The 22,907-nt window shown below is 41.0% G+C and overlaps 1 protein-coding gene across 7 annotated transcripts in view; it reads left to right on the top strand.

Moving 5' to 3' along the window:
- Positions 1 to 22,907, top strand: part of BAZ2B (bromodomain adjacent to zinc finger domain 2B) — a 183,649-nt gene that overhangs the window by 50,963 nt on the left and 109,779 nt on the right. For 3 of the 7 annotated variants that reach the window (XM_081928244.1, XM_081928239.1, XM_081928240.1), the window contains exon 1: positions 21,874 to 22,168. The exons of the other annotated variants lie outside the window; for them this stretch is intronic. The gene's annotated coding sequence lies outside the window, so the exon portion shown is untranslated. Of the gene's footprint in view, positions 1 to 21,873; positions 22,169 to 22,907 lie in introns of those variants that run through there. 7 annotated transcript variants of the gene reach the window in all.

The following is a 22,907-nucleotide window of genomic DNA, read 5'->3' as shown; positions in this document are numbered from 1 at the left end:
AGGCTGGGGGGAGGGATGTGATACCAGGGGCAGAGCTGCTACCTGTGCCCCCTCCACACTTCATTCTCCCTGTCCCATTCTTTGAATGACTATTTCCTATAGCTACCGGCAGCCTGTTCTCAAGGCAACTCCTGGGACAAACTACAGGCGACGTTAAATGCACCTTTGCAGCTAAAGGTGTTCACACCATGCATTTAATGCACATTGCCTCCCCCAAGAATCCTGGGAACTATGGTTTGTTATTGGTCCTGGGAATTGAAGCTCTGTGAAGGGTAAAATACTGTCCCCAGGATTCTTGGGAGAGGGGGTGTGCTATAAAATGTATCGTGTATACACAGCCTCTGTGCAGATCCTTAAAAATGGAAATTGCACCAGCTTGGTGGTGGTGGTGGGGTGATAATTAATGGAATCAAAACAGGCATAGGGAAGGAATTTGACTCCCCCCCCCCCTGCTCTGGTATTGAGGAAGACCACTCCAAATAACTGATATGAACAATTCTTTCCCCCTCACTCCTCGGCAAATACTCGTTTCAGAAGAGGGATTTTCCTCAAGACTGAAGCAGGGGAGCAAAGGGTCAGAGCATACTCCCTTGCTGCATGTATTTATCAATCACGCTCTTGGAAAATAGAAAATTTTGTGTCTTAGTGGGTCTGTGCATGTTGGGTGTGTAGGTGGCACCTTCAAAGAGATCTGTTATCTTTTCATTATTTTTGATTGTCAGAAACAGGGTTGCCTCCAAGACAGAGTATGGAATGGTTAAAAGGGAGGCTGTTATTTGTCTGTTGCTGTCTTAAGATAAAAGGTGGGCATTTATTCTTTGCTGCTGTGTTTAACTGTGTCTCACTTGGGCAACATTGTGCCGGGTAACATTTAGCTTCCCTTATTCGGCGCAAGCTGAATATTTTACGATACTCTGCAATCTTGTATTTCAGTAGCGACCTTCATGCCTGCATCCCAGGGGTGCTTTACAATCAGTAAAGTTAAAATTAGATCTGGTAGCACAGGAGGGGAAAAAATTGCTAAAACAATCATTTTAGAAATGCTGACTAAAAGAAATAATTTTTAAGGTTAGATTCGAAAGGCCCGCAAGTTGGAAATGCTTTCCGCTTGTAACTGACAGCATGTTCCACAGCCGAACGTGAAGCTATTAAAAACCTCTCCATGCAACCTTACAAATAAATATTTAGGAATGGAAAAGGGACTGGTATCTGCTGATTTCGGAGAACAGCCAGGTTCGTACGGAGAGAGCAAATCTATTAAATAGTTGGGGGGGGGAGTGATTTAAAGGTCAAAAGAACAATTTTGTAGTGAATACATTGCTTAGTAGGGTGCCCGTGATGTGACAGCAAAACAGGAGGAAGATAAGATAACCTGCAACATGTAAGATGGAAGCAACCACAGAAACTGCAGAACCAGGCAAGCAGAGGGGTGAGGGTTTGTTATAATGAACCCATGAAAATGAGGAAGAGAACACCTAACTGTAGAAAAGAACAGCTACCATTTACTTAAGATGGTGGGCACTGTATTGAAGTTTTAAGGTGGCAATCCTAGGCACACTTTCTTGAGAGTAAGGCCCATTGAACTCTATGGGAGTAAGGCCCATAATTACCGAATGGACATATTTAGGATAGGGTCTATAGCAGTACAGGGCAATGTATGTTACTTGTTTTGTTTAATAGTTCATCTCAAGTCCTCCTAGATAAGTGGAAATTACGTTTTTAAAGTAAGTGTGAGGTGTGCACATGATTGCTAGCAACAGTTTATTGCCGCATTACAGTGTAAGATCTCCTGATAAGCTCTATTTATTTGTTTTCTCTCTCCCCACCCATGCAACTACCACCCCTTGCACTTTTCTGCCCTGCAGCCTCCCCCCCCCCCATGTGTTGGTGGCTGAATGTCTACACTAGACACTCTGGGCAATTAAATAAAATCCAAGGTACTAAAACATTGTGGCGAGTCTAGTCAAGTAGAGCTGTTCCCTTCTGCGAATGTTCTGACCCCAACAAATGAGGAGGAGTGGCTGTTAGGGACACACATGAGGCAGAGAGGACAATGGGTTAATTCCTGCACCAGTATTCTGGTGCAAGAGAACGAGTGAATAGACGTATAATTTTGAGAATTGAGGGACTGCAAAGGAGAATCGCCTACAGCAGGCTTGCATAATTTATAACACACTGGCCTGAAATCAGGGCCTCAATAAACCTGTTATTTATTTCTTGCTTGGGACAGCAAAACAGGAGGTACATGACCGAGGTGGTGTGTGGCTTGGTGGAACACAAGTTGGGCAGGTCTGCACTGCAGTATCCCAAGACTAGTGCCAGGCATAGGTTATAGCAGACTTTGTTTAGGTGCTGTTGACACAGAATTTATATCTCTTTGGAGCTTCCCTCACACCTGCATGAGTGTTTTTGCTAAGCACAGGTTGTTGGAGAGCCAGTGTGGTGTAGTGCTTAAGAGCGGTAGTCTCGTAATCTAGTGAACCAGGTTCGCATCCCCGCTCCTCCATATGCAGATGCTGGGTGACCTTGGGCTAGTCACACTTCTTTGGAGTCTCTCAGCCTCACTCACCTCACAGAGTGTTTGCTGTGGGGGAGGAAGGGAAAAGGAGATTTTTAGTCGCTTTGCGACTCCTTAGGGTAGTGAAAACGTGGGGTATTAAATCCAAACTCTTCTTCTTCTTCCTCTTGGATTGTTGGGACCAACAGGGTTACCTGTTGTTCTGGCTCAACTGCAGTACAGACAGGCAGAGCCTAATAGCGGGTTCAGAATAGCCACAGTGTGGTTTCATAAATATCCTTGAGGATCCTACTGTTGTCAAACAGACACAGGCTACATCCTGAATATGTGAGCAGATGGAGAGCCAGTTATACACTTAATGAGTCCTACCATTTATTCTTATGTCCAACCTGTGTTGTTTCCAGGTCAGCCAGAACCTTCTCCTAATAACTTCTTTATGAGCATGTCGTGTTTCATTAACAGACCACGAGAACAAATTTGGTTACTCAAGTCTGACTCTCCCATGTTACTAGTAGTCCATAGGACACACAAGGGCTGAGCCCTATTTCATTTCACTATCCCCAATCTTTTTCCTGCCCTGTGTGGAACGCAAAGATATTTCCTTAGATGGATGGGTGGCACATAGCATTAATCTACCCTGCCCAGTGTAACATTGGATCGGAAGAAGGAATTATTTCATAGAATCTTAAAAGACACATCTTTATTATTCAGGATGCAATTCAGCGTTGCCCCAAGAAAATTGTTGTGCTTGCCTGACAGCACAATTTCCCCTTTCCTCCCCTTGTGTGCTGTTCTGGGGTTTTTCCTGATCCTCCAGAACATATTTCGGTGGCGGGAGAAGACGGTGGAAACTAGGTTGCGCAGGGTTAGTTGAACACAGCCCTGCATATTCCTCACTTGCTAGTAATATGTTTCTTATTTTAAATATACAATTAAAAAAAATCCGTCTAGCACAAATCCTTCTCTCTCCCCTTCTTAATTCCTCCTTTAATAATTTGAAAGTCGATGTGTATTTTCTAAAACGATATTTCAGTCTTAAATTTTAATTATTTCAGGGCAATCTTGACTCAGTGTAGGTCTTTTTGAATTGTTCTTACTAGTCAGTAGGGAGCCTACCCCAAATAATGGCCTCTCTTTCCTCTCTTAAGGGTGATGATTCATGTTATTCTGGTTATAGTGTATTCTCAGACCCAGCATGAAACCACAAATTTTGCTTTAATATCCTGAAATATTATGGAAACACTGTTACTTGTTTCCCACAGACGGTTCAGAAAGAAAACTAAAAATCCACCACTTTCTATTTGCACAGCACCTGCAGATTTAATTAAACCTTTGCTTCTATATAATAACAATAATTATAACTGAGAAACCTAAAAGAATAAGATCTCTGAACACCGTTTTAAGTGTTTGCAATAAGTAAAACTGTTTAAAATGGAAGGCAAGAAGTAATTACACATCTCAAGATTATTTTTTAAAAGAATGTAGTTTTGCAAAACATACATGTAGATTAAAAAGAGACAAATATTAAGGTTGAAGTACTGCAAATGAATATGGAGCTGCTTGGTGTTTGTAATTCAGAGACTCATTTGCTGACAAATCAGCAGTAAAGATTAAGCAAAATCTGCATTGTGTGACTGAGGAATACAGATTAGCTCAAAGGAGAAAATTGGCAATGGAGAATGAAACTATTTTTGCATAGTATAGTCATTAAAATATCAAATCTCCTTCTCTTCCTCCTTCCTTGCACCAAAACTTTGAAGTGCAAAAACTGAGAATTCATATATTACATGGTTACTTCATCTGAGGTGCTTTATGCAAAACACCAGATGACAAACAAGGTTTCAACATAAACTGTTTGATTATGCTGTTATGTTTCCCATTAGCCAGCTACGTGAGAGTGAAAGAAAGAAGAAGAAGAAATAAATATTTGAGAAACATTTGCTCCTGTTAATTAGATACTGGGACACACAAAAAAAGGCCAAACTTTGCCAAATCGATCACAGAGCAATCCAAACTCTTGGTGTAGGGGGTTGGAGTATATGGAGGCTTGTCCTTCCACTTAGCTCTCCTGTCCGGGCAGAAATGACACAGGAGCACCAAACTGCTCCTTTGGAGGGCTGTCTACCGCAATAACCATTGGATGGCTCCCGGTCCATTAAGAGTCTGCTGGATTCCAAGCTGGTTTCACTGCTGTTGTGCAACGACATCATTCCTGATTGCTGCGCCAGCCTAGAACTGGTGTGGCAGTCGGGTCAACATATGTCCTGATTGTCTTGCCCTCCCCCAACCTTCTGCTGCTGCCATGAGAGCAGGGCTGCAGATGCAGTGATGGCCCTGCCGCTCTACAGTGATCCACCAATAGGATTGGCATGGGGGTTGAGCTGTGCCTTTGCTGTGTTTTAAAGACCATGTCATTTTGTGTGTGTGCGTGCGTGTAGATATATTCATTATTCTATATGAATAAAATACAAATATTTCAAAACAAATAAAATATAACGTCTAGGTAACACATACTTTGAACAGGAGTTCTTAACCTGTAGTCAATGAAGCCCCTGGGGTCTATGAATGGGCTTCTGTGGGTCTATGAACTAGGCACAAAAAAGATCGCCCCCCCCCCATATTGCATAAATTGTATGCAGAATTTTATGTGAATGTGTTTATGTTCATTTTCATGATGAGGGGACCCATAGCTTTAGCCAGATTCTCTTTTCTTTCCTTTCCTTTCCTTTCCTTTCCTTTCCTTTCCTTTCCTTTCCTTTCCTTTCCTTTCCTTTCCTTTCCTCTGTAGCTAGGCATGGCAGTGTTACCAACTTTCCTGACAAACTCTGAACACATTATACAACCCACATACACAAAATCAACAGCCTTTTCCTTTTCTTGCAATAGACGAGTGAAGCACAATTTTCATTTTGTGTCAACACAAAAGGCTGGTAGTGCAGTCTTGGAAGTAAGGCCCAATGAACTCAATGGGACTTACTCCTGAGTGGACATGCAGAGGATTGCACGGTTTGAGATTGTTAACCCATCAAATTCAAATTTTCCACCCCATATGTACTGAGGCTTGTGTCTGTTCATGTTTTGCTTGATTCCTCTTTAGGCATGCAGTTTCAGCAACTTTATTTGCAAACAGAAGAACAGAATGTATTTCTTGAAGAACTGAAACACTGATTGTTTCATCCTAAAATACAGCAGAGAGACCAATCCAGTTGCTGTCTGTACAAATTAACATTTAAAACTGCCTTCCCTATATTTATTTAGCATATTTATCGCATAAGCAAGTTACACAAACTTTGTTGTAAACAAAAATTTGTTTGGAAGGTTTTGGCATTTCCTAAGCAATTGCAGCTAACAGGAATTCTCAAGGTTATATTCAAACATATTACTGCTGTTTAACTAATAAAAACAGGTTGTCTTAAAAATAAAAGGATGCGACTGAAAATTCCGCTTACATCTGAATCATTCTCATTGCCATCTGTACAGTAAAGCTTTATAAACTACTTATTCCACCCAACAGATGCTAATCATTGGCTGACAATAAGCAATGAAAAACTATCCTTTATCCCTTTTAGGAAATAGGCACAATACACTTTATGCATGTCTACTCGGAAGTAAGCCCCACTGAGTTCGAAGAGACACACACATAGCTGAGACTAGGAGTAGGTCCCATTAAATTTAAAATGGTCTACTTTTGAGTAGATAGATACAGGGTTCAGCTTTTTCTGCTGGATAAGTGTGTATTGGATTGCTGCCTTACAGCACAATCTATACAGATTTGGTCAGAAATAAGTCACATTGAGTTCAAAGGGGCTTACTTCCAGGTAAATAGCAACTTGATTGCAGCCTACATACTCTTGTGGCTTTATCATCATCAACAACAAACATTGTTACTCTAAAATACTTGCCCAAACATCAGAAATACAATGTATATAATTTACTATAAAAGGCACATATGCCTACTGTCATTTTAATAGACATTTACATGATAATCCAAAGCACATTTAGATTGAAGCTTTATGCTTTGGTTTTCTCAGCCCAGTATACTGTATGTGCATGTTCCACTCACAAAAGAGGACACACATTTGCATACACATTGGGTATTTCCGTACACAACTGTGCATTCTTTTTGGCGTGTGGGGAGGAGGCTCAAAAATAAATCGGAGGTCTCAACAAAGTAATAAGACATCTGATACACATAATTTGAACAGGTGAAAGTTTCCCCATAATTATATTTTCATACTAGAAAAGGTATAACCTGTTAATAATCTGTGTGCCATACAGGCTATTAAAGGCAGAAGAGCCCTGTTCTCACCCAGTGCCAACAACTTGAGTTTCGTGAGTTGCAAATCAGTTACGTTCCTGTAGGTCTTTTGTCATTTGGTCTTAGGCTGGTAATACATGCATTGAGTGCAAGATCAGGTACGGTATTTCAGATGGGGAAGTGGTGTTCAAAAGAGATTTAAGATTTAAAGCAGCCAAGGTGCAGATGCACATGCTTGGATCAATTCTAGGTAAAATAAATAAATAAACAATAAAGCAAGAAGTGTATTCTAAGAACATTTGTTGTGGTTATTTATTACTTATACTTCATAAAGACTACACTTTTCAGGTTTTTTGAGCAAAACAGATTGAAGCATTTAACATGAATATGCCCATTTAAGTGGTGATACCAGAAGCATCAACATACTCCTAAGAATCTCCCTATTTTCCCCGTGGGTGTAAAAGCAACCAAACGCCCCCCCCATTCCCCACATTGCTGCTACAATCAACAGGTTCCCCAACCAGGCCCATGCAGAGGAGGAGGGGCAGCCAGGTACAATTGCTCCTGGGCCTCAGAGGGCTAAACTAACCCGGGGGGGGGGGCTGCTTTTTTGTTTGTGTTTATAAATTTGTTTTAACAAGACTCTCATCCCAGACCTCAAACAAGCCTGCCTCCAACTGCATTTCTCCCAAAGTACCCCGGCACCAAGAGACTGGATAACAAGAGTGGAGGTGCCTTATAATGTGCTCTCCGCCCCACCCCACCCCCAACAACACTAGTTTACTGTGCAGGGCTAAAATAACCCATGCTTTCTCAACCACAATACCCCCACCTTGCAGCATGGATATTCTAATGGCATATTTTATTTGTATTTGAATTGGCAGTGCAGCTTTTCATTGTTTACATTTTTGTCATGAAATTAAACCTAAGTTAGGAAGAGCATGGATGTGTCTTTGCCACTACTTTTTGCAGTAGAATAAACACACTACTGCCCAGTCACAGCTACACCAAAATTCTGGATTTCTCGGTTATTTTCTCTGTGCAACAGCCAAATTTCAACCACTAAAAAGCCAACACCCTTCAAAATGACCCATGAAGTCCCTTAAAAATGAACAAGGTAGTCCTCCATTGTCAGAATCTAGATAAAAACTAAAGTAAGACATGCACCAAGAAAGACCACAAAGCAGCTTCAAAATTTCAGAATGTTTCCTCCCATCCTTTTTTCTTTTAATAAACACATGTGAAAAGATATAACTGAGGAATAATCACGTGCTGTTCATGGTTTCTTGTATTTTTCCTTGTGAACTGCACTCACTGATGGGCACACTATTTCTCCAGTTTGCTGCACAGATCACCCAAGGATATGTGCAGTCTGTGCAGAATGTCATGGTACCTTTAAGGATGGCATACACTGGATCAGCACACAGAGCCCCTCGCCTGCTTCTTCCAAATTTTGTGCAAACATGCCCTAAATATGCCGATGGGCTCAGATAATTCCCATCCCCACTTTTTGAAGTTAGGTAACGGTAACTTGTCTTAAAGCACGTTGGGAAAATGTAATAGCAGAAAATTGTTCCAGTTTTAAACTTCTCCAATTTGGCAGGGAATATAAAATGGTTCATCGGGAAGTGGCTTAAATGCCTATCAGCTGCATAAAGCATGGATGTGGAGCTTGCAGAGGGATGTGTATGTATCATCTGTTTTAGATGTGTTACAGAGGTGATGTCAAGGTGAAAGCAGACTTGCAGAATGGTTGGAAATCATTGATATTCTGACTCTGAGGCTGTAAATGGCTCTGTGGCAGATGGAGTCTTTGTCAAGGAAGAAAAATGGCAGCTCTGGAGCATCAGAGATGTTTTTGCTAGCAGCTCAACTCACAGGCTGTGACCTTCCAGTGTTCAGGAGTTATGTTCTTGCTTTAATAAATTGTCCCCTGCTTTTTATTCCTTAAAAGTAGACAAATAGTAGTCATCATAATTCAGGACAAATTGAGCTGTTTCATTATAAAAGAAGCATAAGCCTGCTTTATTACCTAAATGTTTTAAGCGACAGCTTTTAAGTGTGCTTGCATTTCTAAATGAGAAGGGGGAGAGGGGGGGCACTAGAAATGTGCTTTAGCATGGTCTCGTGATTAAAATAAAAAGGGACAAAAAATATACAAAGGAGATGGCAAGATCCCCCAAAGCTAGCATTGCTCCTGAATACCCGTGGGATAGGAGAGAAAAGAAAAGAAAATATATAGGAGTACAAATATAAAAATGTCTATGACTAACAGGGGTGGTGAAAATTATGGTACCGTGAACACGTTCAGAACTTTTAGTCATCCTTTGGTATCCTCTGTGTGTTACACTATAATGGCTTAAATTAGTCCAGATCAGAGCTAAATGACAAACCAAGAATATCAGACTAAATACTGCTAATGTTTAATCCTGTATATATACCCCCTAATGGAGTTACTGCTTTATGGTAGTTGCCATAATTGATTCAGGAAAGCACCTAGGAATTATTTTATGTGTACAAAAGATGATGCCTTCTTCATCTGGAAAATATGAATGCAGACTAGATATATAGATGCACTTGTGCATGGAAGTCTTGTGATTGTTTTCAGAAAGGGTCTAATTTGGTTTTGTGAACAACTGAACACAAATATTTTCTAAAGATTTTTCTAAACAAATTAAAAAAGGAGTTTGCCTGCAGGACTACTCTTTGCTTGAAAACACCTTCTCCCGAGTTGTCCCATTCATTTAAAGGGAAGTAGTTTCAGCATTGTATCTTAACATCTTCAAATTATGTTGAGCTCACTTCATAGCACTGAACTGTGATCCATAATTCAGATTTTAACCTGTAGCTTTGTGAAAGATTAATGTATTATACAGAAACGTGAATAATTCCTCAAACATTTGTGTAAATCAGGTTCATGTAATTTTTAAGTATTCTCTAACTAGATAATTTAGAATCTTCTTCTCTTCAGGTAATAATAATCTTTTAAACTGATATCACTCTTGTATTTTCTAAGGGCCCATCTGCTTACTTTAATCTGTGGTGGAAGTATTGGTGCCAATGGGAGTTGCATTTGGCCCTAAGAGCATATAACGTCATGTAAAGGATGTTCAATTGGACGGTTGACCTATATTGCAGAGCAATAAATAATTGTTAAAATTAAAATTGCAAGCCCTTCATAACTATAAGCCTCCTGGGCTGCACTTTATCCTACTTGACAATTGTTAGAATTATAGAAAGCAATCACAGTTCATCACTAAGGAAAGTGACCCCATGCTTTCCAGGGTCAAGGTTGTTGCATTAAAATCTGTTCTCTTTCAAACTCTTGAGGTTGTAGTTTTTGCTCCAGAATGTGAGCCCATTCGATTCAACCGTTATCTGTGTACCATTCCTTTGTAAATGTAGTTTGAACCAGTTTCTTTGGGGGAGAAAAATAGAAGCCTTGAAATTATTTGGAAATGGTGACTCTGATTACTCGTTTATGTCACTTCCTCTTCCTCCTCCTCCTCCTCCTTCCTCCTCCTCCTCCTCCTCCTCCTCTTCTTCTTCTTCTTCTTCTTCTTCCTGAAATGTGTTGCATTTCAATGAGCATTAGGAGGGCCTGCCTTTACAATAGATGTTTGGAAGCCTCTTATCAGCTGTCATTGAACTTCAAGCTTGAGAGTGAAGGGCAAAGTTTTTTTTTTTAAAAAAAAATTTTTTTGACAGAAATGAAACTGACATTAAAAATCCTTGAACTCCCCCAGCCCTTTGTGACTTTGGCAAGAACTTTGGACCCTTAAGGAATGCAAGATTGACTTCCGAGTGCATGAAGTGTGAGGAAGCACGGTTGCATTAAAGGAATTTGATGCGAGTGCTTTTTTGAGGTGTGCTCATATTGCAGTTTGCTGACCTGTGGAAGCTGAGAAAGCTTCAGCAATTTGTGCTTCCTCAGACTGTGCAGCGCTGTTCCAAAAAAAACCACAATTCAGACCTTCCTGGTGTTGCACTACCATGGGCATTGACTTGAAGATAAGAAAAATCACTGAGTACTCAGCAAAGAATGGTAATCTTAATGTAATTGAAAAGAATGGTATGTGTAAAAAAAATCCCTTCTGCAGGTAATATTTGCATATTCCTCACCCCTCTTCAGCCCTCCATTCCACCTTTCACCCACCCCAACTTTCTGGAGTTGACTTGATGGCGTTGTTGGGGCCTTCCCTGCTCTCCTGGGCCAAGAGCCCTTCTGTGAGTGGGATGGATTCCACCAAACGTTTTTTCAACAAAACAAAACTTTGAACAACCAATATGCTATCTGACAGACTGCTTTTGAATTTCACCTCAAATTCCTCCTGCCTTCCGAGACCAAAGAAAGGCGGAGGCTTTTTTGAGGGGGGGAGTTGCTGTTCAAGAAAACAGACACATAGGTTCACAGAACTAGTTTAATATTCTGTAATATAGGAAATATCAGGCTTGTAACTTAATTCGTAAAATTTGCTGCACAAGCAAGCGTACAATTGGTTAGGATGCGCCCCTGGAAGCAACTTTTGCACCCCATTGTAAGCAACTGTAATGTTATGCTAATACCACAGTACAAGTGTTCAGGAATAGGATGCCAGGATGCAAACAACGTGGTGTCAATAGCGATATCCATTGGTTGTACTAGATCCCAGGGTACGGACTGAGGGCACCACTTTGCTCAAGCAAAGCAGGCTTAGGACTGGTTCCATAATGGAAGAAAGATGGGAAAGAAATGTCAGAAAATAAATAACAGATACGATGAATTGTACCTTGTAAACAATAATAAGGTTTAGATGGATGATCGTTCCAACCAAGCCCATGTTTATCACTACCACAGTGGCTTTTAAAATGTGGAAGTGCCTTAAAGTGTGGATTGGGACTAGTGAAAAAATGAAGGCAGCCAACACCTGAGACATTTTAGTTCCCAGCTACAGTTTACCAACCAGTGCTCCTCCATGAATTTCAGTGTTTGTGCTGGCTCCTACACAAGCTGTGTCAGTATGAATTAGGGTCCTACAGCAGCAGCAGCAATGCTTGATGAGTTACTCCCTTAGTTAGTAGCCATGCAGCTATCTCTGAAATTATTGGTGCCATGAATTAGGATTAATTACATCAACAGAAGGATGTACCGATAATTTCCTTAGGTGTGCAGGTTAATTAAACCCAGTTTATGCACTCTAGCAATATATTTCAGTAAAACTAAAACATGCATTGTTGTGCATTTGAAATGAATCACTTCTTAAAGAGCTGCTGTTTTCACATCTGCGCAAGAATGTTGCTTATCAATAATTTAAGCAAATAATTTTAAAATAACGTTTTTGAACTCTTTAATTTTTCAGATACACAGCTACATATACACCCAGCAGAAAGGCTGTAGACTGCATGCATTATGGGATCTTTAGGATTATTTTTCTAACATTGAATAAGATGGTTATAGTCTTGTGTATCAGTGAATTAAAATGTAATTGCATGTTATAGTTCCTCACTATAGCCATTTGTAATTTTTAGGGAACACAAAAGGCTGATTCAAACTGGTATAGAAAGATGCTCTTTTAGTTATTAAGAGTTACTGTTTGTACATCTACACAGCCTAAATAGCAAACAGTTTTGATGAGAAATACTCCCAACAGTTTTCCAGAGAAATAAACCTCCTTTGTCTCCTTAGCACCCATTGATTTTTCCTTCAATTGTACATTAACAATGCTGATAGAACGTATGCAGTTGGCATCTGCATTTAACAGGAGAAAGGTGTTAAAATAAAAAGCTTTGCTTTATAATATTTACGCATTGTCGTACAATAGTGCTATATTTGAAGCCGTGATAACTGAAGGGAGGACAAAATACTGAAAGGGGGGGGAGGAATCAGAGAAAGAACAAACGATGCAAAAAGAAAATGACACTGAGGTCTTGGTTTAATACATATGTATTCCAGGTTGATGGTTGATTTCATTAGCAAATCTCATTGTTATGCAATGTCTGTTCTTCTGCAGCAAAATGAATATTGTATTCTCACAGGCTGCGTGTCTATTTTCTGTTGATGGATAAATGAAAGGATATATATTTACTGCTTTTCACAGTCTTTTATGTATTTTACAGGGGAAAAAAACACAAAGCTTCTGAGTCAGTATCCCCCCCCCTTTTTCGTCCTTAAAGCTTTTAAGAGCTGTATATTAATGAATATTTTAATACACAGTATCCAGTACAAATTAACTAGCATTACAGGGGAGATAGCGTGAATTCAGTTCTTTTTTATGTACTGTGGGGGCAAATTTAGGCTAGAAGCCTTCTGAAAGCTGTCAGTCTGAGCAAGCAGAGGTTTATTAATCTATATAATAGCAAATATTCCGATATGATCTTTTTTTCTATCATCTTTCTGTAAAGCTGATATAGAAATTTAATTTCCTTATATCTAGTAAAATAACAAAAATAAATAAATGCCCACATTTATAACTACAAATCTGAATGCTCCTTTTGGGTCTAGTAATAATGCAAGCAGTGAAAGTAGGGGGTGGGAATTTTAGAAGCGTGTGCTAAATTGTTTATCCTGCCATGTCTTGATTCTGAAGCGCGAAAGAAGGCAGAAGCATAGGCAGCTGGACTTGAGAAATGATGTGGCGTATTTCTTATGCTCCCTGAGCTCCCAGTTCAAATCCAACTCTGAATATTTGTGATAGGGATACAGGACAAAACCCATTGAGGACTGCCTTGTTACCACTAGGCTTATTTTCTTACATTTGTATCCTGCATTTCTTCTGTCATGGAACCCAACCCTTCCTCTGAGCATAGGCACCTCCCAGCCCATTGTTTAGGTGCAAATATTGCATTCTTGTACTTACAGTGACGTGGGGTAAATCAATGCTTTTTTATTGGGTAACTAATTTTTTAAAAATACAAAATGTCCAATTTTCTGTAACCTGTTACAAAAGAGTCGCTGATTTGTTGTGGGCGTTATTTGGCAGCTGCAGTGGCTGAGATTTCATGCAGTGGCTGAGAATATGGGATTCACATGCAGTGGATCACTGTTGAATGCAGTGCCGCCACAAATGTCCAGCTGCCCCAGGGATGGTCTGAGGGCATATGATGCAGCTTGCTGAAGCTAAGTAGGTCTGAATCTGGTCACTGCATGAATAGGAGACTTCCTGGAAGCATCATGTGCACTGCCTTGAATTACATGATGGAAGGAAAACAGGATATAAATGTACTAAAGTAGTAGTAGCAGCAGCAACACCACCACCCTAAGTAATAACATGACAGCTACCACCTGGAGTAATTTAAAGTGCCTTCCACATGGTGGCACTAAAGCTGAAAGTTGCTATTATTTTTTCAGGTTCCTTCTTCTTGAGAATACATTAAAGGTCAGTATAAGACATATCAAATAATTATCATATAGTTAAAATTGAATTAATTGTTCGTAGCAATCAGTCACAATACCAGAATGCAGAAGCAGAGCAATAATACTAAGCAACAACCAGCTTAATAGAAGTTTCCATAGATTGCAGGAAAAAGAAAATTCTTTAAAAAAAAATTTATTTATGATTTTCATTATTACAATTTCCACATTCACATTCAAATATACCTTTCAACCATTAGTACTATCCCTCATAATAATACGTTTGATGTCTTCCCTTCTTCCCCTTCCCTGGTACTTTTAATTTTCCCACCACTCCTGCATATTCTTATACAGTATATCCATTTAATTCAATTTCTCCCCTTAGTCTCCCTTTATTTACATTGTTGAATTTATCTCAATCCTGCTAATGTTTTCACTTGCTTACAGTTATTTTCCAAATATTCCCACTCCTCTTTATATACTCCATCTTCTTGCTTTCTTATTTTATTTGTTAGATCTGCTAGTTCTGCATATTCTATCATTTTAAGTTGCCAATCCTTCTTATTGGGGACCTCACTAACTCGCCATTTTGGTGCTAGCAAAATCCGAGCTGCTGTAGTTGCATACATGAATAATTCCCCCCCCCCCGACATCTGGGTACTTCTGATTGCACCATTCCTGAAAGGATTGCCTCTGTTTCTTTGGGAATAAATCATAATAATTCAATACTGGCAACTCCCCATTTACATGGGGGTTGCATTCTGAGGCACCGTGTGCATCAGCCTGCCCCATTTGGCCCGTTCTACCCCACCCTCTTCTGGTACCGAAAACAGCAAATGTGTCAGTGGTTGTGCATGTTCTGAACGCACACAAATGGGGAGTTGTCTGTATAGAAGCTTGAAACAATATTCCATATGAGAATAAAAATACAATGGTACCTCTGGATACGAACGGGATCTGTTCCGGAGCCCTGTTCGCATCCTGAAGTAAGCATAAGACGCATCTGTGCATGCGCGGGTCACGTTTCGCCGCATCCGCGCATGCGCGAGTGGCAAAACCCGGAAGTAATGCGCTCTGTTACTTCCGGGTCGCCGTGGAGCGCAACCCCAAAATATTCATCCTGAAGCTACTTCAACCCGAGGTATGACTGTACTTTTAAGTCAAGGCTGGTGTCGGGTTAACCTAATCAGCACCTGCCAAGGCCTACCATCTGGCAGAGACTGAGCCACTGACCTGAGATGCTAGACCAGCAGGAAAGTAAACAGATTATAATGGAGATGTGTTCTACTGCCTCTTCTAGGCACCTTCCCATTGCGAAATGGGAGATCACCCCCAAGTGATGGTCCATTTCCTGGTGGGATGAGTGTTGGATGAGTGCTCACTTTGGCCTGTCAGTTCCTTGTAGTATGCAGAGTCATATTCCGCTGCCATTAACCTTGCTTCCATGAGGAGATAGATAATTGCCTCAGAGACCCCTGTGATCTGACAGGAGCCTCTAGAGCAGCCTTGCCCAACCTGGTGCCCTCCAGGTGTTTTTGGACTCCCAACATCCGTCAGCCCTAGCCATCAGGGAGCAGTGGTCAGGGAGTTGGCCATGGGAGTTGTAGTCTCAACAACACCTGTAGGGAACGAGGTTGGAGAAGGTTGCATATCACTTTTAAAGATCCCCAGAAGGAATGCAGCAGCAACTCCCTCATGTTCCAAGATAACCTGGCAGAGTTAATTCTCTGTGCCCTTCAGCCCCCCACCCTCATGTTTGCCATTGCCCAGGCTTTTCTTCAGCCAGATCTTGATGGAACTAAGTTCCGGTCCCTCTCAGTTGGGCGTCATTGCCACTATAAGAGAACGGGAGACGTTCATGGTGAGTTCCGGCACCTCTTTTTCTTGGAAAATATCACTGACCTTTGCCTCCTACACCTGGGAAACCTGGTGTTGAGCTAGCAGATGGGCATCAGGGAGTGCTGGTGTAGGAGAGGTGACTACAGATTGGCTTAGAAAACAAGCTAATTTGTTTCATTAAAGAATAATAACTTGGCTCATAACTGCGCCAATCTGATGTGAGCAGGAGGAGAGGAAGAACATGCCCACCCCTAATAATAGCAGCTTTATTGCACACATACAAAAATCTATAATGTCTGCCCAGACTTGGATTACTAAGCTGTTATGCACAAGTGTCTTTAACGCCAACACAAGCATATTTTGTTGGGCTTGCAGGGACTTGATGACTTATGATGCCTATGTGAGTCATTGTGGCCAAAGACGTATATTGTACCAACAACATCCTGAGTTAGTTGTGCTTATTCATCATCATAGGTCACGTCACAGGGCCAGCACAATGATATTAGAGTTTGTGGCATTGCTCTGGTGCAGCAGTCCTTGTGCCTAAGCCTACATATTTACAGCATTTGATAGTACTGTGTCTCAGTGGGTGCATACCATGTCATGTGCACAGGTTTTGGTGTAAATGCATACAGATGTGTCTCTTTGGAAGCAGCACCTCCATAGAAACTGGCTTTTCAGGTTATTTCCCCTGAAAGTGAGTTAGCTGTTGCTTCATCAAGCATGGGCATTACCTCCCCGCCCACAGGGCACCTCTCAAGTGCGTTCCCCATAAACACCACCTCCTCCTTGTTTCATGCTTGTTCCTTCTTCTGGCCGGAAATTTAATTTCATTGTGATGTTTTATTATTATTTAGGTTTAATGATGGCATGCTTAAAAGCCCACACAATTTGTGGCAGTATCCTCTTAATGTTTCAAAATAGCCATTGGTGTGCACTGAATAACATGGATGCATTCTTAATACATTATGGTGGGAGACTGATGCCACTGTAGAGTCTTAACGTGAGGTTCTGCTTTATGATAGGTTGCTTTGAAACTTCAGTCTCTGAAACTGACTGGAATGAATCATATTAACAATGAAGGATACAATTCTAATTTGCTTTGCTAGCCCAACAACGTATAAGTAAATCTACTGCAGGCAAACAGGAGGGTGCAGTGTGGCTTCCAGGAGAGGGTGGAGTTCTTGTGAGAATGAACTCGTCGTTGTCCCTTGAATAAAAACACTGATAGGAGGTGAATAATTTTGCAAATAATTTGGCTGTGCAGTTATGCATCACAAAGAGCACTCATTAGGTAAGGGCTCTTCACCATGGAAATAGAAGCAAAGTTGGTAGTAAACATTAGTCCTGATGTGTACAGATCAGTCTAAGTCCAGTCCAGTCCATTTTAATTTTCCATGTGTTCCTTCCTAAGTCTGTCCTGCCCCATTTTTCTATTAATCTGAAAATGTTTGTTAAATCCTTAACCCCCCCAAACCTATTTAAATACATACCTTATCATTAAATATATTATTATTTATCTCAGTGTATTGAGCTTTGAATGTATATAATTCATTCTGATTCATGTAATAGCCCAGAAGGTGTGATCAGTTTACTTCAAAATGTGAAAATTCTCCTCCAACCTTAATCACAACCTTACTGTGCTAACAGAACTGGGTAGGTGTAGGAATTAGCATTGTAAGAAGGTGACAGCTGTACATCTGCAACAGTGTCTTCTTTGTGGCAGCTCCTCCCTCAGCTGTGGAATCTCGTCCCTGGAGATGTGTGGTTGAAATCCCCCCACACCCCTGACTTTCAATTTTTACACATCCATTATAGATTTTATTATTATTATTATTATTATTATTATTATTATTATTATTATTATTATTATTATTTTGCCCGGGCTTTGGGGATATACGCTGCGCTGATATTTATGTCATGTGCCACCAGACTTTTTTGTACCTGTGGGCACATTTACAAACTGGGTGAACTGTTGTGGGCTTCACACGAATGCATACAAACCACAACCAAGCACACATCCCCACAACTTGTTCTGTTGACTACTGTACACTACAGTCATACTTCGGGTTGAAGTAGCTTCAGGATGAATATTTTCGGGTTGCGCTCCGCGGCGACCCGGAAGTAACAGAGCGTGTTACTTATGGGTTTCGCTGCTCGCGCATGCGCAGACGCTCAAAATGACGTCACGCGCATGCACGGAAGCGGCGAAACGCGACCCACAGTCACGTCTTACATTTACTTCAGGATGCGAATGGGGCTCCAGAAGTACCATTGTATGAGAGGAAGTTTCTTTCATGCCTAATATCATCAGAGAGATTTCATCAATGAAAGCTTCTGTGGGTGCATGTGTGCCCATGGGCACCACACTGGCAACCCCTGTGCCATGTCATTGCTTTCAGTTCTGCGATTTTAAGTATTTTATTTTTTGTGTGTAAAACAGTCCTATGTGTGTAAAACAGTCCACCCTGGGATGCTTTAGAAGGGCAGCTGATATGTTGATGTTGTTTAGTCGTGTCCGACTTTTCATGACCCCATGGACCAGAGCACGCCAGGCACTCCTGTCTTCTGATACATAAATATAATAAAACAGGTTGAATCCTGGAACAAGGAGCTCCAAAGAGATTCTCTGTACTCCCAAGACTTGTTTTATGGAGGAACTGATTCATAATGAGTCTCTGCCCGTCTCTATCAGATACATACAGGTATCTTGCTGTTCTTGCCCCACCTTTGGAAGTTCTTTCTTTCAAATGATGACAGTTTTTGTAACGAGTCCCATGGGGATGCCATGGAAGAGGTGGTCAGATTCCAAAGAAGAATGGAAGCACCTCAGGGAGTGGGAGCTGGGTAACCCTGGAGAGGATCCTAGTGGGATGGGGAAGGGGACTGGGGAACCCCTTTATGTGGCTGAGGGAGGGGGCCGTAGAAAGCTAAAATCCAGGGGAGGAAACCAAACAGGTTGGAAGAAGAGTGTTCAGACCTTGTGACATTAGACACCTCCCCAGTGCTATTGTTCCTTTAAAGAGAGGTGCCAGAACTCACCCTGGTTCTCTTATCATGGCAATGGCCCCCACCTGAGAGGTGCAGGAACTGAGTTCTGGTGAGTTCTGGCTGGAGGAAAAAGCCCAACACCTCCTGCTGTAGTCCACCCCTGGCACCCCTTCCTGTCAGTAAGGAGCCTCATCCTTTGGGAGATGTGACTAAATCAGAAAGTGAACCAGTGTCAATACCACCTCTGAGGACACAAAGACCCCAGAGCTGGTGCAAACCAACCTTTCAGACCCAAATCACTTGAAGGAGTACCCACTTGCTTGCCCAGTGCCGGGAGACTGGCTGCTTGCCACATTAAGAGTTCTGTCTGCCCTGTTCTTCAACATCTTCATCGACGTCTTAGCTTGCATTTAGCCATGTATCATACCTCTTACGCATCTGCTGCACCTTGTAACCTGTGTCTTGCCTATATACTGATCTGATTTATGCATTAAAGACGTTGATAGAAACCACACTGGGAGTTCCCTTCATCCAACAGTGAGGGCCAGGATGAAGATGAATGTTTATCAGTACATTCATCTGTAATTTGTAATTTTTCCTACTACAACTCTGTATATTCCTGCTGCATTTTATTAGTTTTAGATGTTTTCTATGTTATTTAAGAGGGACACGGGTGGCGCTATGGGTTAAACCACAGAGCCTAGGACTTGCCGAACAAAAGGTTGGCGGTTTGAATCCCCGCGACGGGGTGAGCTCCCGTTGTTCGGTCCCTGCTCCTGCCAACCTAGCAGTTCGAAAACCTATCACGTCTAAGTGCAAGTAGATAAATAGGTACCGCTCCGGTGGGAAACGGGTTTTCCGTGCGCTGCTCTGGTTCGCCAGAAGCGCCTTAGTCATGCTGGCCACATGACCCTGAAGCTGTATGCCAGCTCCCTCGGCTAATAAGGCAAGATGAGCGCCGCAACCCCAGAGTCGGTCACGACTGGACCTAATGGTCATGGGTCCCTTTACCTTTACCTTATGTTAATTAAACTGTATTCTTATCGCTGAAGTGTTCGCCACCCAGGGCTGATTTAGAAGGAAGGGTAGGATATCAATGTAAAACAAAAATAAATACACACACCCCACATACACAAAGAAGCATATTTTGCATATAAGCAACATAGGTGATATTCAACTTTGATCACACTCAGAGTAGGTCCATTGAAATCAACGGATATTGATTTCAATAGGTTGAATCTGGGTATGACTTATCACTTCAATAAACCAATCCTGCCCTGCTCAAATATTCAACTTACTGAAAAACTTGAAGGAGATATGGAACAATGTATAATAACATATTTAAATTTTAGGGCTCTTATTTTACTGGCTTTTTCCATGGATGTTCCTGGGGTGTGGGGTGTGGGGAGGCACATAATAAAACCATGATCTCAGAATGTTGTGATGCCAATATGGTTTGCATTTCCCTGTCTCCACCATGATAAGTGATGTTGGTGACGATTATACAATGCAATGGTGATGATATTACACAAGTCACTTAAGCCGGTTAAGATGCATGCCAGTTGTACATCTTTTCCCATAGAGCAATCCAGTGCTTAGTGCTTGTTCTTAAAGGTTATACTGAAGAAGAGGTAAGACTGCTTGCTTCAGTACCGCTTAAACACTTTTTAATGAATCCAGTGCAGAAGTTAACGTTTAGTACTGTTCTCTGCGTTTGCTTGGGAAATCTGACAATGTTTTCATCCGATGCACTTTTTAGTTGTAATAGTAGTCAACTCCCCTTTCAACTGCCAGTGACACTTTTGAAAAGTTCCAGTCAGTGAGACCTGTGACTCTTTGACTCTGCATGATCTTGAAACTGATTGGTTTATTACATTAGGTCATCTGGTCAGGCACCTCTGGTATGGGTTGCCTTGTGCATTTGCTTTCTACCTGTGGTGCTACATTTGGGACAGTTTATTAGCAACTTGCAATGCTTTTGTTGTAATGTGGGTGAGTACCCTACCTTGGCACTGAAGACTGGAAGCACTTCAGCTCCATGGTTTTACATTTTTCTATATATCCATTTTCATGTTGGTACCATTTTAAACCACGCTTCAGGATGTTTACCTCATTTGATTATACAGTGGTACCTCGGGTTACGTACGCTTCAGGTTACATACGCTTCAGGTTACAGGCTCCGCTAACCCAGAAATATTACCTCGGGTTAAGAACTTTGCTTCAGGATGAGAACAGAAATCGTGCACCGGCTGCACAGTGGCAGCAGGAGGCCCCATTAGCTAAAGTGGTGCTTCAGGTTAAGAACAGTTTCAGGTTAAGAACGGACCTCCGGAACAAATTAAGTACGTAACCAGAGGTACCACTGTACATCCTATGTGCTCATGGATCCGTTTCTGCAGAAAGATACATGTCCCACATATATGACATTTCACATTGTGTTTATATTTGTACAAAGGCTTTCTGAAGAAAGACATATTTGTGGATCTTTCTGTCGTAAAATGGATACAGCTTCCTTGTTCTCCGAGAAGTTGGCAGTCTCTCTCTCTCTCTCCTCCCCCCCCCCTTTTGTTCCTGGTACACATTTAAGCTTTATTTAAATTTTAAAAGACTTTACTACTGTAGCGGGGGAGTGGTGCTTCTATCCATTTTTCAAAGAGAGAGAGAGAAATATTAGATTGTAGTTTTGCTTTGTTTTAATTGTTTCAGGCAGGGTGTCGCCACAGTTCAGGCAGAACAATTTCTACCTTATATTTTGCAAGGCACATACTTCACCTGGGCTGGTTTTGGTCACATGAGCTTGGATGTTTACTGGTGATCTTAAGTGCTCCACCTGCCTTTCAGTTTGTTTACCAGGAAATCAAGATGTGTAAACTGCAGGAAGTACTATTTGACCCTCTCCGGCAGTATCTCATTACAATAATTGCTAATCTCTGAATAAGACAGCCATGTTTTGTGAGTAACACAGGGAGAGAGAGGTTGTGTTAGAGAGATTTTAGGTATTTCCAGAAATAGAGCGTTGTAAATGCTTGCCTTCGGATTATGCTTCCTTTGCAGCTCTTGATAATAGACATCTGCTGACCTCTGGGGTCAGTAAAACTGGGATACAATAGTATGTGTTCTTCCATTCCTCTGAACTGAGAAAAAGAAATATCACGGCTTGTTGTTTTGGAGTGCTGTCACTGTTCTGTATCGAAAGGATAATGGCTACTTCCTGATTAAACCACTATCCACAGTAAGCTGTTCTTATTACATCTCTGTTCGCCTGTGAAGGGAAGAGTGCTCAGTGTTTTTCTTTTTAAAAAAATTAACCAGGGAATTGTCAGTTTAAAATGTTTATGGGATGTGGGTTAAAAGCTTTCATTTTACAGTAGCTTTCTTCTGATTGTTTTCTTCTTCTTAAAGTAAGGAAATTGTTTAACCTCTGCAATACTTAGGAGCTGAAAAAAATATTTTAATACAAGCATGTCTGAATTTGTCTTTGTGTTGTAATGTTTAAAATCCATCTACCTGCCTTTCACAACTTGTGTGCTAATGATACTTGCATTTGAGGTATAAAAAAAAGAAATACCGGATATTTTTAGGAAGAGTCAATGGAAAATACTTGCCATATTATTTGAGCTGAAAAAGACACGGCATTTTAGGCAGTAGGTTATATTTTCATCTGTGGAATGCTTTTTATGCATCTGTTAGAATTCTAAAGCATGATCCTTTTTTGGGATTAGGTTTAATTTTGCATGTAAGTGGTTGTTAAACTGATTTCCATGTAGCTTACATGGTACTGTGCCAGTATACATTTGGAAAAGTAGGGTGGCAGGTATATACAACTTCGCTTTGGTCACCTGTATGTCATACTGCCTTTTGAATATCCAAATACATCCAGCCAAAAGTTAAGCCGCATCGTCACATTAATTTCAGTAAGAGATAATTGATAGTGCTATTCTCTTACTGACATCAACAAGACTTAAACATGC

The sequence above is a fragment of the Podarcis melisellensis genome (genome assembly GCF_964234715.1).
Source record: "Podarcis melisellensis genome assembly, chromosome: 1".
Taxonomy (NCBI): domain Eukaryota; kingdom Metazoa; phylum Chordata; class Lepidosauria; order Squamata; family Lacertidae; genus Podarcis; species Podarcis melisellensis.
This window is presented reverse-complemented; position numbering and strand designations above follow the sequence as displayed.